Raw genomic sequence first — 14,879 nt, 5'->3', positions numbered from 1 at the left:
ACCCTGCCTACATACAAGATGGAGCTGGATGGAGGATGAAGGAATCACAAGGCAGAGGGAGGAATCACTATGAGAGAAGGGGAGGAATCAGGTGGAGGAGGAAGGAATCGGATGAAGGAGGGAGGAATCGCTATGAGAGAAGGAGAGGAATAAGGTGGAGGAGGAACAAATCGGATGAAGGAGGGAGGAATCGCCATGAGAGAAGGGGAGGAATCAGGTGGAGGAAGGAATTGGATGAAGGAGGGAGGAATCACATGGGGGATGGAGGAATCGCTATGAGAGAAGGGGAGGAATCAGGTGGAGGAGGAAGGAATCGGATGGAGGAGGGAAAAATGGCTAGTAGATGGAGGAGGCGCACTGCATAATAGGAGCTGTGGTCTCCTGGGTTGGGTCATTTGCATTCAAAGAAACTTGATCCGAGCAACGAAGGGTTTAAAGTTTTTTTAAGTGTCCATGATGGAATACCCCTTTAATGATAGAGTGGCACATTATTAGTTATGACTATTCTGATCTCATGACACGGCTTCTCCAGACTAAATCTTCAAGCTTTGAGAGATGACAAAAGGTATGTGAGAGAAAGTGAAGTGGAGACTAATAATGTATTACAATGAGCAAAGACAAACCGTAGCTCCCTCTGACCTAATACTCTGTGGCATGGAAGAAAAGGAATGAGATTTCACAAGACACAACAGCCCCTTGAGAAACAGACATGCATATCCTCTGCCCTAAAAGATAGGAAATCAGTATCAGTATCTGGCTAAAAACAACATCATGAAAGGGTTTTCCAAAAGTTAAAGTGAAAATCTACCTTTAATATCCTTCAAGGTATCCCTGTAACAAGAAAAATTATTAAAACGTCACAGGGATATTCAGTCCTATAAATCCTTGACCAAACTTGGCTCTATCTAATGGCTGTATTAGACTGACTGAGCCCATCTGTAAGGGCCAGTTTGCACAGAGTAAAAGAGGCGGAATTAAGCGACGGAACTCTCCACTGGGGAGGGGCCAGATATTTAATATGGGGGCGGGGACGTGTTCCTGATGGTGCCCCAGTGCTCCTAACAGTCTAATTGTGGAGCTAACATCTAACTGGACCGTAACATCGCTGAGGATGAAGGTAAGAGACATACCCTCATCCTCAGCATCTCCTACACAATAGGGGGCTATCAGCAGGTTACATTCGTCTAACCTGTAGATAGTTCCCCTTTAACTGTTGCTAAATCATTGTTATGCAATCAGCCGCACATCCACTATTACTCAGGGAGATGTTTGGGTGACATCCGAGGATTTTGCAGCAGGTTTCGGTCAGCTGATGAACAAGCGTCTGCCTATTCTTCGGCTTATCATTAGCCCTATTACACTTAGTGATATTGGCCTGTTCAGCCAAAAACTGTCCTGTGTAATAACCTAACGATCACTGGGATCTGTCAAAAGTGACAGTGCTTATTTACAAAAACATTGTAAACCTGTCAGAGAGTAACTGTCTCCTGCACAGTCATGTCACATGTGGTAAAGAACATAAAACAATAGAGATTTAGGAAATTCAATTATACTAGTTCTTATGACTTAAAAAATAATCACTTCATCACTTCAGTGAGATTTCACACTTAGGCTAGGTTCACACTATGAAAAAAATTATGTGCGGCATTCATAACAATGGCCGTCATTGTGAAAATAACATCCATTATTTTTAACATTTTTATTTACACAAGGCCATTGTTATGAAAGACGGACATCATTTTTATATAGTGTGAACCTAGCCTAAGGGTGCATAAGACCTAGTATAATTGGATTCCCTAAATCTCTCTATTGTTTTATTTGTCATGGCTGTCCAGAAGCTAGTTACTTTCTGACAGATTTAGGCTAAGTTCACACTATGTATAATTTCATTGAACAACGGCTGTAGCTGCAGTTTTGAAACCACGGATGTTATTTAATGAAATTACCGATCACATTAGAGTCTATGCAATTCCAAGCAGCCGCACAAAAAGCTGACGTTAGTTTTGTGCGGCCGCTATTCATTGAATAGCAGCCGCACAAGACTGACAAAGAACACAAGGTAAAGTCCGGCTCCCGCCACACTTTACGTAGTTGGCTATAGGGATTTGAAAGGTGGGCACAACGGAACGTGCCGCATTCCAAATCTAAAAAAATGAGGTTCATCTGGCTGGTACTGCAGTACCGGCCGGGATGAACTTTGCTGACACCAGCCATTCTGTAACACAACGTAGTGTGAACCCCGCCTTTTGCTATGTGCACACTAAGTATAACACCGGCAGTTCTGTGACCCGGCCAGACCACAGAATGGCTGGTGTTACTGAAGATCATCCCGGACAATACTGCAGTACCAGCTGGATGAATTTGCTGGATGATAAATTCACTGCTGCACACAATGGAGAGTGCGACTGGAGCCTCACGCTCCATTGTGTGAACTGACAGGTTCTCTGCTGCGACATGTCAGTTTTTCATGCGGCCGGATGGAATCTCGGCCAGAGTGTATACTATGTGTATATGCTCCGGTAGGGATTCCATTCATTACAATAGAAAGTGTGTTTTGTATAAATCACGGCCGTTGTTGCAAATTGCAACAACGGCTGTGATTTATACAAAACATACATTGTGTGACCATGGTCTTAAACTGTTTTTGTAAATAAGCATTGTCACTTTAAATTGTCCAAATAAAACTTTTAAAAATAATGGAAGTTATTTGCACAATGACAGCCGTTGTTATGAAAGATGGCCGTCATTTTTACTTAGTTTTAAACTTACTTAGTACTTTACATTTCCTAATGCCATGCACATTAGATCTGCTCTTTATCATCCCTGTCTGGTATACACTCCTTACAGACATTCGGAGATCATAACCTGGAGAAATATTTGCTGATACACATGTATTTTCACACTTTAGCTAAAGTAGGAATCCTCCATGCCACCTCCCTGTATGTGCAGTCTGGAAAACAGAAATGGGTGTTTTCCCAAATTTTGTAATTCACTTCAGTAAGGAAATTATGTTGCCAAAGCATCAAGACATGTTCATACTGGCAGCAAGGCTTCCACTTGATGGATATGACAGATCCATTGCCCATCACCAGCATGCTGTGCTATTCTGGTCTTTCACAAGCAGTACAACGCATACATGTGAATAGAGCCTTAAACTATTATCAGTGGAATTTTGCTGCGGATTCTGCTTTATGGCGAGGTTTTGAGAAGAAGACCATGCAGATCTTCAATGCTTTATTGATCCATTTGAAAATAAACTTGTTATTTATTCATGTAAACATTGGCTCATTCTGGGCTCAGTAGTCATGTGGGTGGTCCTGCTCAGTGATAAACAGATATCTTTACATAAGTACATTTAGAGAGAGCTGTCGATCACTGAATAGGACCGCCTACCTGACTCCATCATAGATTCCATTCAAAGATGAAAAATGGAGCTGGATGTTGGAACAGACACCAACAGATCCCATTGAATATCATTGAGTCGGTCAGGATTCTGTCTGATGTACGCTCATTTAGCAGGATTTGACCAAACAAAAAGAAAATACTTTTTTTGGTCCAGTTTAGTCACTTCTTAAAGGGAACCTGTCACCACAACTAACTTGTCTTTTTTAGTAACTGTATGTATTCCCTGGGAAACAACATATTAGTGGTGTAGGATAGTACCAGAACACTAAGCATCTGTGAAATATTCCTCCCCTTCCTAGATCAAGAATTACAAATTGTGACATCAATCTATTGCTTTTAAAGCAGAAATTTCTAGATTTCAGAGAATTCTTACTAGGTCATATAATTTCTTTACACCGGCCCTTCTTCCTTCCTTCCAAATGCACAGAGTGTCCAAGATTCTCACACCCTGTTCAACAAGAAGGACACTGATAATGAAGTTCAAGATACTAAATTGTGTAGAATCCTGTGTGTTGCGTTGATTAGGTCATAAAATTAGTGACCTCACAGAACTAGATAGTGCTGTATTGCTGCTATAATGTTAGAACCATTTACTGGTAACCAAGCAGCTTCTTACCAGCTTGGACATTATAAGGAAAACTTTGCTGTTACATGTTCAGCTATTCAGCAGATTGCAACAACGGCCGTGATTTATGCAAAACATAAGTTGTTTGAACATAGACTAATCCTGTAAATGCTGATCAAACAGCTAATCAGTACATACAGCTTTAGGCTATGTTCACAGCTTTTTTGGCCGTATTTCAGACGTCTTTTTGGCTGGCCATCATTCTGATGCAAAAAAAAAAAAAAAAGTATAACGTTAATTATGTCTGTAATTTGCATAATAAGGCCAAATTTCCGATTCATAATTATGGCCGAAATACAAGCGTGGAAAGAAGTTGTGTTTACATGACCTAAAAGAGGATTTTACTTTAAAATTCGTACAGTTATCAATTAACCCCTTCAAGGCAGAGCCCATTGATGCACCGATGTCCGGGTCAGATTAATACAATGTTCCTCCCCGCCTTCGAAGAGCCATAGCGCTTTTATTTTTCCACGTACAGGGCTGGTTGACTTGAGGTGTAATTTTTTGCGCCATAATCTCTAGTTTTTATTAATATTATATTGGTGTAACAGAGAAATTTTTATTAATATTTATTAATTTTAAATTTTTATTAATTTTTTCTGATATATAATTTAAAAAAATTAGCAATCTTGGTGTGTGTGTTTTGTTTACGCTGGAACAATACTGTTATATCTTAATAGACCGGACAATTCCGCACGCTACGATATACAGTGGGGGAGATTTATCAAACACGGTGTAAAGTGAAACTGGCTCAGTTGTCCGTAACAACCAAATTACACCTTTCATTTTCCAAAGAGTCTGTGAGGAATGAAAGGTGGAATCTGATTGGTTGCTAGGGGCAACTGAGACAGTTTCACTTTACACCATGTTTGATAAATCTCCCTCAATGTTTATTTTTTTTGTAATATTTTTATTTTTATGATGGGCAAGGGGGTATTTTAAACCTTTATTGGGAGGGGGGTTTATAAGGTCAGTGTTATCTGCGATCTATGGATAGAGCCTGCCTGAGAGCAAATTTTATGCATGGATGGCCGATCCAACAGGACAGAGGTAAGTGACTTACCCCCGCCCGTCGGTACAAGCGATCGGGACTCCCAATCACTCAGTGACAGGAGCTTGTCCTGTCACTGAGTAACTTAAACGCCGCAATCGCTCTAGATTGCGGCGTTTAAGGGGTTAAGGGATCGCAGCTGCCTCTCATTATCCTCAGCCCCGGACACACTGATGTGTGCAAGGCCGCTTTCACTGCAGCGGTCACACACACATCAGTTAGCCCCTGAAGTCAGACGTATATGTACATTCCTACTGCATGGGGTATGTGCAGTAGGAACTTACATATACATATTACTGACGTGAAGGAGTTAACAAAGTCTATAGTCACATCTTATACTTTTCTGCTGTATACAGTATAGTTTCTGACTCACGCGTGAATAATGCATTGAATGATATATGACAGATTTACAACTTTTAACGGCGGGATCCTGTACACTTATGTCACCTTCAGTATCTCACTGGACTGTTAAATAACATTAGAAATTAATATAAACTATAAATATATATATATACTTTACATGAATTTCTATTGTTTTTTTGCAAAACTGTGAGATACTGAAGTATGACATAAGTGTACGGGATACTGCCATCGGAAGCTATAACTCTGTCACATATCATATATCATATCATATGTCATATATCATTCAATGGAGCAAGAATTCTGGCTTTGGATACATATTACATAAAGACTACAGAGTGGCATGATTTGTTATTTCTTTGTGCATTTAAAGGGATAGTTCACCACCAAAAAATTCTTTCCAATCAACTGGTGCCAGAAAGTGCCAGAGATTTAATTTACTTCTATAAAAAAAAAAAAAAAATCTCAATTCTTCCAGTACTTATCAGCTGCTGTAGGTCCTGCAGACAGTCTGGAGAGCAGGAGAGGTTTTCTATGGAGATTTTCTACTACTCTGGACAGTTCCTGACTTGGACAGAGGTGGCAGCAGAGAGCACTGTGTCAGACTGGAGAGATTACACCACTTCCTGCAGGACATACAGCAGCTGATAAGTAGCGAAAGACTTGAGATTTGTTTAACAGAAGTAAAGTACAAATCTCTGGCACTTTCTGGCACCATGAAATTATGGTTGAACATCCCTTTTAATGTCCAAGAAGCTCCTCCTTCTCTACACTCATTACCTGCATTAATTGCACCTGTTTGAACTCGTTGTTAAAAAAAACCAACTAAGGGTACTAACACACACAGCAGATACGTAGCAGATACACAGCAGATTTGATACTGTGTTCAGTTATTTAGATCTAATCTGCTGCGTATTGCAGCAGTAAATACGCAGCGTATAAGCCGTGTGTGTTTGTACCCTTAATGTCCACACGCTCAATCACACTCCAGCCTCTCCACCATGGCCAAAACCAAAGAGCTGTTTAAGGACACCAGGGAAAAATTTGTACACCTGCATAAGGCTGGGATGGGCAACAGGACAATAAGGAAGCAGTTTGGTAAGGGGGCAACAACACTTGGTGCACTTATTAGAACATGGAAGAAACACAAAATGACTGTCAATCTTCCTCGGTCTGGGGCTCGATGCAAAATCTCGCCTCATGTGGTAAGGATGATCCTTAAAAAGGTCAGTAATCAACTGAGAATTACACAGGAAGACCTGGTCAATGATCTGAAGAGAGCTGGGACCACAGTCTCTAAGATTACCGTTAGTAACACATTATACTGTCACTGATTAAAATTCGTCATCACATGCAAGGTCCCCTCTGCTCACACCAGCACATGTCCAGGGAAGTTTAAAGTTCACCACTCACCCTCTGGATGATCCAGGGAGGCATGAAAGAAGGTCATGTGGCCAGATAGGAACTTTGCTATCAATACCACTCACTGTGTGTGGAGGAAGTAGGATGAGTACAACCCCAAACACCTAGTCCCAACCATAAAGCATGGGGGTGGAAACATTATACTTTGGTCGTGCTTTTCTGCAAAGGGGACATGATTACTGCACCGTATTGAAGGGAGTATGGATGGGGCCGTGTATCGCAAGATTTTGGTCAACAACCTCCTTTCCTTGGTAAGAGCATTGAAGATGGGTCATTGCTGGGTCTTTAAAGGGGTTATCCAGTGCTACAAAAACATGGCCACTTTCTTCCAGAGACAGCTCCACTCTTGTCTCCAGTTTGGGTGGGGTTTTGCTGCTCAGTTCCATTGAAGTGAATGGAGCTTAATTGCAAACCGCACCTGAATTGGAGACCGGAGTCATGTTGTCTCTGAAAGAAAGTGGCCATGTTTTTGTAGCACTGGATAACCCCTTTAAGCATGACTATGACCTGAAACACACAGCCAGGGAAACTAAACGGCTCTGTAAGAAGCATTTCAAGGTCCTGGAGTCTCCAGACCTGAATTCAATAGAATTGCCCAGTGACACCCCAGAAACCTAAAACATCTGGGGAAGATCTCTATGGAGAAGGGGGACAAAATCCCTGCTGCAGTGTGTGCAAACGTGGTAGAAAATTACAGAAAAAGTCTTATATCTGTAACCGCAAACAAGGTTTCTGTACCAAACAGGAGGTTCTGTTTTTTTCTATTATATTTAATACTTATTTCATGTAATAAAATGCAAAATAATTATTTAAAAAATCAATGTGATTTTATGGAACTTTGTACATTCTCTCTCTCACAGTTAGTGTACCTATGATAAAAATTACAGACCTCTTCATTCTTTATAGGTGTTAAAACATGCAAAATCGGCAGTGTATCAAATACTTATTTTGCCCACTGTGTGTGTGTATACATACACTCACCGGCCACTTTATTAGGTACACCATGCTAGTAACGGGTTGGACCCCCTTTTGCCTTCAGAACTGCCTCAATTCTTCGTGGCATAGATACAACAAGGTGCTGGAAGCTTCCTCAGAGATTTTGGTCCATATTGACATGATGACATCACACAGTTGCCGCAGATTTATCGGCTGCACATCCATGATGCCAATCTCCCGTTCCACCACATCCCAAAGATGCTCTATTGGATTGAGATCTGGTGACTGTGGAGGCCATTGGAGTACAGTGAACTCATTGTCATGTTCAAGAAACCAGTCTGAGATGATTCTAGCTTTATGACATGGCGCATTATCCTGCTGAAAGTCGCCATCAGATGTTGGGTACATTGTGGTCATAAAGGGATGGACATGGTCAGCAACAATACTTAGGTAGGCTGTGGCGTTGCAACGATGCTCAATTGGTACCAAGGGGCCCAAAGAGTGCCAAGAAAATATTCCCCACACCATGACACCACCACCACCAGCCTGAACCGTTGATACAAGGCAGGATGGATCCATGATTTCATGTTGTTGACGCCAAATTCTGACCCTACCATCCGAATGTCGCAGCAGAAATCGAGACTCATCAGACCAGGCAACGTTTTTCCAATCTTCTACTGTCCAATTTCGATGAGCTTGTGCAAATTGTAGCCTCAGTTTCCTGTTCTTAGCTGAAAGGAGTGGCCCCCGGTGTGGTCTTCTGCTGCTGTAGCCCATCTGCCTCAAAGTTGGCCTTACTGTGCGTTCAGAGATGCTCTTCTGCCTACCTTGGGTGTACCGGTTTGCTATTTGAGTCACTGTTGCCTTTCTATCAGCTCGAACCAGTCTGCCCATTCTCCTCTGACCTCTGGCATCAACAAGGCATTTCCGCCCACAGAACTGCTGCTCACTGGATGTTTTTTCTTTTTCGGACCATTCTCTGTAAACCCTAGAGATGGTTGTGCGTGAAAATCCCAGTAGATCAGCAGTTTCTGAAATACCCTTCTGGCACCAACAACCATGCTACGTTCAAAGGCACTCAAATCACCTTTCTTCCCCATACTGATGCTCAGTTTGAACTGCAGGAGACTGTCTTGACCATGTCTACATGCCTAAATGCACTGAGTTGCCGCCATGTGATTGGCTGATTAGAAATTAAGTGGTAACGTGCAGTTGGACAGGTGTACCTAATAAAGTGGCCGGTGAGTGTATATAAAGACGAGCGAAATATGTACCAAATGTATATAACCTGGCAAGATTCTATACATACATGAAATATTATAGAGCAGTATAGGTGTACAGAATGTGTACAGAGATACAATGGAGGTAATATGACCTCAGGGTGGTTTGTGCTTATCTGTAGCGCTCCCAGGTATGACCCTGCTCCTATTCTTATCTCTTTGTGCTATTTCATGTCACCGGAAATATGCCCTATAAATATCCCATTGTATGTTACTGGTGACTATACGGGCTATGCAAAAACCACCACCAGATCATCTGACATGAATACGAGATAAAGAGAGGTCCTATTTGGTTAACCTCATAAATATATGACACAATTACCTACCTCTACTTATATATATATATTTATATTTACCTAATTAAAAAAAAAATACTTTACCTAAAAAAATCTCTCTATCAGACATATATAATGTCCTCCAAAATGTATGTATTATACACACTTACCTCCCTGTACTTATCTACCATTTATTGTTACATTTAGGCTAAGTTCACACACCGTCAAAATGACGGCCATTTTTATTGGACGGACGTCATTTAATGGCATAACAGCCGTTATTATATATTAACGACCGCTCTTTGTATAATGGCCATTGTTATACCATGTGTACACTAACCTCAGCTGTTCTTACCTTAAACATTTTCTCTCATATAAATTAACCTTTATGTTTACCTTATATACACTCACCTAAGCTGAACTTACCTTACACATATTCCACATATATAATGGATCCCTATATGTTTACCTTATAAGCAGTTACCTGGACTTACCTTACACATATTCCACATATATAATGGCTCCCTATATGTTTACCTTATATGCACTTACCTGGACTTACCTTACACATATTCCACATATATAATGGCTCCCTATATGTTTACCTTATAAGCACTTACCTGGACTTACCTTACACATATTCCACATATATAATGGCTCCCTATATGTTTACCTTATATGCACTTACCTGGACTTACCTTACACATATTCCACATATATAATGGCTCCCTATATGTTTACCTTATATGCACTTACCTGGACTTACCTTACACATATTCCACATATATAATGGCTCCCTATATGTTTACCTAATAAGCACTTACCTGGACTTACCTTACACATATTCCACATATATAATGGCTCCCTATATGTTTATCTTATATGCACTTACCTGGACTTACCTAACACATATTGAACATATATAATGGCTCAATATATGTTTACCTTATAAGCACTTACCTGGACTTGCCTTACACATATTCCACATATATAATGGCTCCCTATATGTTTATCTTATAAGCACTTACCTGGACTTACCTTACACATATTCCACATACTGTATATAATGGCCTCCAAAATGTATGCCTTATATGGAAGTACTTCCACTGTACTTACCTCACATATATTCCAACATATATAATGGCCTTCTATATTCAACTTACCTGATATAAACACATATTCCTCATATATAATGGCCTCAGAAACAGACACAACACAACAGATGAGTAAACCCTACTGCGTATGGGGCACCGAAGCAGATGGATGGTCACTGCCCCTCTGCTTATGAAGTTGCATCAGCAGAAAAGCCCTCAGTTTTTATAGTCCAATCAGAATTAAACCTCCAATCATAGGCAAATAGTTATCTGCTTCACCAAATGAACAGGACGTTCTATGGTCCATTCTTCCATGTGGAGGCACTCTAAATCAATTTGGATATGAATCAATACTTGCAGATCACGTACACCCATATATACCGGTTTTCTTCCATAGGGCGGAAAGGATCTTCCAGCAAGACAATAAAACATATCACATGGCTAGAAAGGTCTGACTTCACAATACTACTGTGGCCCCCAATTCCTCAGACTTATTCCCACATATAGTTATATACATGATTTACCTCACACCTATTCCCCTCATGTACTTATATACATGATTTACTCCACACCTTTTCCCCTCATGTACTTATATACATGATTTACCTCACACATATTCCCCTAATGTACTTATATACATGATTTACCTCACACCTATTCCCCTCATGTACTTATATACATGATTTACCCCACACCTATTCCCCTCATGTACTTATATACATGATTTACCTCACACATATTCCCCTAATGTACTTATATACATGATTTACCTCACACATATTCCCCTCATGTACTTATATACATGATTTACCTCACACATATTCCCCTCATGTACTTATATACATGATTTACCTCACACATATTCCCCACATGAGTTTACTTTCTTCACATATATTGTTATATACTTAATCTACTTCACATACATAATGTACAAGATATTCTTCACACATAGTTATATACAGGATTTACATCACATATTTTATACATCACATATAATTATAGTGCGTGAAAAAGCAATATGGGATACATTTATCATGACTGGAGTATACATACGTTAGTCTTGGATGAAGCCCCGTCTCCTTTTCCCAGTCGAATTTATTAAGAGGTGCATGCCTCTTAGTAAAGCCGGAGTAGGCATTGCAGAAAAGTCTACACCTGTTCTGGAGCTGGTATAGATTTTTGTCTGGTTTACGCCTTTTTCTAGGCAAGCAGGGGTACTGTAGGCGTACGCCAGGGAGAAGGCAAAAATCTGCGCTTTCTCTGTAGTGTACAACAGGGGCACACTATTAATAAGTCTTCCCATATATTGTAATCCCTTTTCTTCTTCTTCTCCTGATTTTCAGAAGTTAATACAGCCCAAACTACTTTGCAAACAGACTCAATTCAAACTGCATTTTGAAACCCTACAATGACAGAAGTGCTATATATTTTTTGATTCAATGGGATTTGTCTTTTTTAAGAGATTTATGTTTAAAGACCAAAAATTTCCCCATAGAAATAAACGTTGGAATGTTCACAAATGCAAGAATCACACAGTACAGCATTAACCAGCCGATCACAGCACACATTAAAATAGCTAAAATGTAGCAGCCAATAGAAACTCACAGGTCCTTCACTCAATGCCTGACAACATCCACGCAGTCACATGTCCCTATTGGACAATATATGGTAGGTCCTTAGGATTTTGCCTTACTGACATAAATACAGATTTCCACAAGATTTTCATGGTAACTGAGCTATTTTCTTTCCTATTACAAGGCAGCTGTGGGATGTAACTGTTAAAGGGCAGGTATCAAAGTCGCTCTTAAAGGGTTGGCACCAAAGTCGATCTTAACCCTTTAATGACGGAGCTCATTTTCGTTTTTGCGTCTTCATTTTTTCCTCGTGTTTAAAAGCCCATAGCACTTTTTTCCCTTACAGACCCACATAAGCCCTATTTTTTGCGCCAATTTTACTTTGCAATGGCAGACTTAAATTTTGCATAAAATATGCTGCGAAACCCCCCGCAAAAAATTATATGCACGGTGAAACTGAAAAAAAACCCGCAATTCTTTTTATTTGGGGGGGGCTTCGTTTTTACGTCGTTCGTCCTATGGAAAAACTGACATGTTATATGTGTTCCTCAAGTCGTTACGATTGAAACGAGATGCAACTTTCATAACTTTTATATTATTTGGTCGCTTTAAAAAAAAAATAAAACCTTTTGCATAAAATAAACGTTCCTTAAAATTGCTCTATTACCATGCTTATAACGCTTTTATGTTTTGGTCTATGGGGCTGTGTGAGGTGTCATTTTTTGCGCCATGATCTGTACTTTCTATCGGTACCTTGATTGCGTATATGTTCTTAAAGGGCCTTACTGCATTTACTCTTAAAAGACCAGTACTCAATTCACTCTTAAAGTACAGGTACTGAATTAGCTCTTAAAGTGCAGGGTTAAAGTTTCTGTTAAGGGGGCTGTCTGGAAGTTACTGTTTATGGGGCACACTTTTTATGCACTATGGGGGAGATTTATCAAACATGGTGTAAAGTGAAACTGGCTCAGTTACCCCTAGCAACCAATCAGATTCCACCTTTTATTCCTCACAGACTCTTTGGAAAATGAAAGGTGGAATCTGATTGGTTGCTAGGGGCAACTGAGCCAGTGTCACTATACACCCTGTTTGATAAATCTCCCCCTACGTATTTTCTCCTGGAAATGCACATCTTGTTATGCACAGGATTTATTTTACACATGTTTTATATACAAATAAATATATGCCCATGTTCCCTACATTTAGTTATATACTGGATTTATTTTACACATGTTCTCCACATGTAGTTATATATACGATTTACGTAACGCATGTTATATATACAGGTTTTCCCTCACACATATAGTTATATACCTGATTTACCTCACACATATAGCAATACACAGGATTTACCTCACACATATAGGTATATATAGGACTTACCTCACACATATGGTTATATACAGGATTTATCTCACACATATAGCTATATACAGGACTTACCTCACACATAGTTATATAACTGATATACCTCACACATATTGTCATATACCTGATTTATATAATATATTATAACATATAATTAGTTTACTTTACATATATTGGCCTATACAATGATTTAACTAATATATATCCCCCATATATATAGTAGCAATATAGTGATTTACCTCAATCATATAGTTATTTACAGGATTTACCTCACACATTGTAATATACCTGATTTATATCACACATGGTATATACAATGTTTTACCTCATATATATTGGTATACAGAATAATTTTCCTCAATTATATATCCCCACATATACTTTAATGATAAAGTGACTTACCTCACATATATTGTCCTATACCTGACCTATATCACACAGTTTACCTCACATATATTGGTATACACAATGATTTACCTCATATATATTCCCCACATGTGATATAGTAATTTACCTCACACATTGTAATATACCTGATTTATATCACACATATAGTTAGTTACACATAATTTACCTCACATATATTGGTATATACAATGTTTTACCTCATATTGGTATACAGAATAATTTTCCTCAAGTGTATATGCCCACATATACTTTAATGATAAAGTGACTTACCTCACATATATTGTCCTATACCTGAGCTATATCACACATAGTTTACCTCACATATATTGGTACATACAATGATTTACCTCATATATATATTGGTATATACGATTTCCCTCAATTATATATCCCCACATATACCTCACATTTATTGGTATATAGTACAATGATTTACCTCATATATATTCCCCACATGTGATACAGTAATTTAAGTCACACATATTGGTGTCTACCTATAGTTATATACATTGTTTTACCTCACACATATAGTTATGTTGAAAATTTCTCACCTGTAATTTTCATTTCCTGGAGTCCGGAGGCAGCACACCAAGGGGTTAACTGGATCTCATCCACCCGGATAGAAGAGTAATTATTCCTAGCAATACAAGGAGAATAATTAATTATCCAATTAGAATAGACCCTGCCCTATAAGGGTTAGCTAGGACCTCAGATATACGTACAGTTTGTAGCAATGACATCATGGGGGGGATTATTGTGCTGCCTCCGGACTCCAGGAAATGAAAATTACAGGTGAGAAATTTTCAACTTCCTGATCGTCCTTCGGCAGCACACCAAGGGAATGCACAGCAATGACATAGAGGTGGGTCACACGGATGCTGCACTTTGGATCACTCCTTTACCAAAGGCTGATCCCTCAGCAGCAAATGTGTCGAGCCTGTAGTGTTTCATAAATGTAGTAGTTGAAGACCAAGTGGCAGCTTTGCAAATTTCTTCCAATGGGATGTTGGCTCGTTCTGCCCAGGAGGTTGCTGTAGATCTTGTAGAGTGTGCTCTAATGGATAGTGGACACTCCAATTCT

The sequence above is a fragment of the Dendropsophus ebraccatus genome, chromosome 1 (genome assembly GCF_027789765.1).
Source record: "Dendropsophus ebraccatus isolate aDenEbr1 chromosome 1, aDenEbr1.pat, whole genome shotgun sequence".
In the NCBI taxonomy this organism is placed as follows: domain Eukaryota; kingdom Metazoa; phylum Chordata; class Amphibia; order Anura; family Hylidae; genus Dendropsophus; species Dendropsophus ebraccatus.
The sequence above is the reverse complement of the archived record's forward strand: the minus strand, read 5'-3'. Positions refer to the sequence as shown.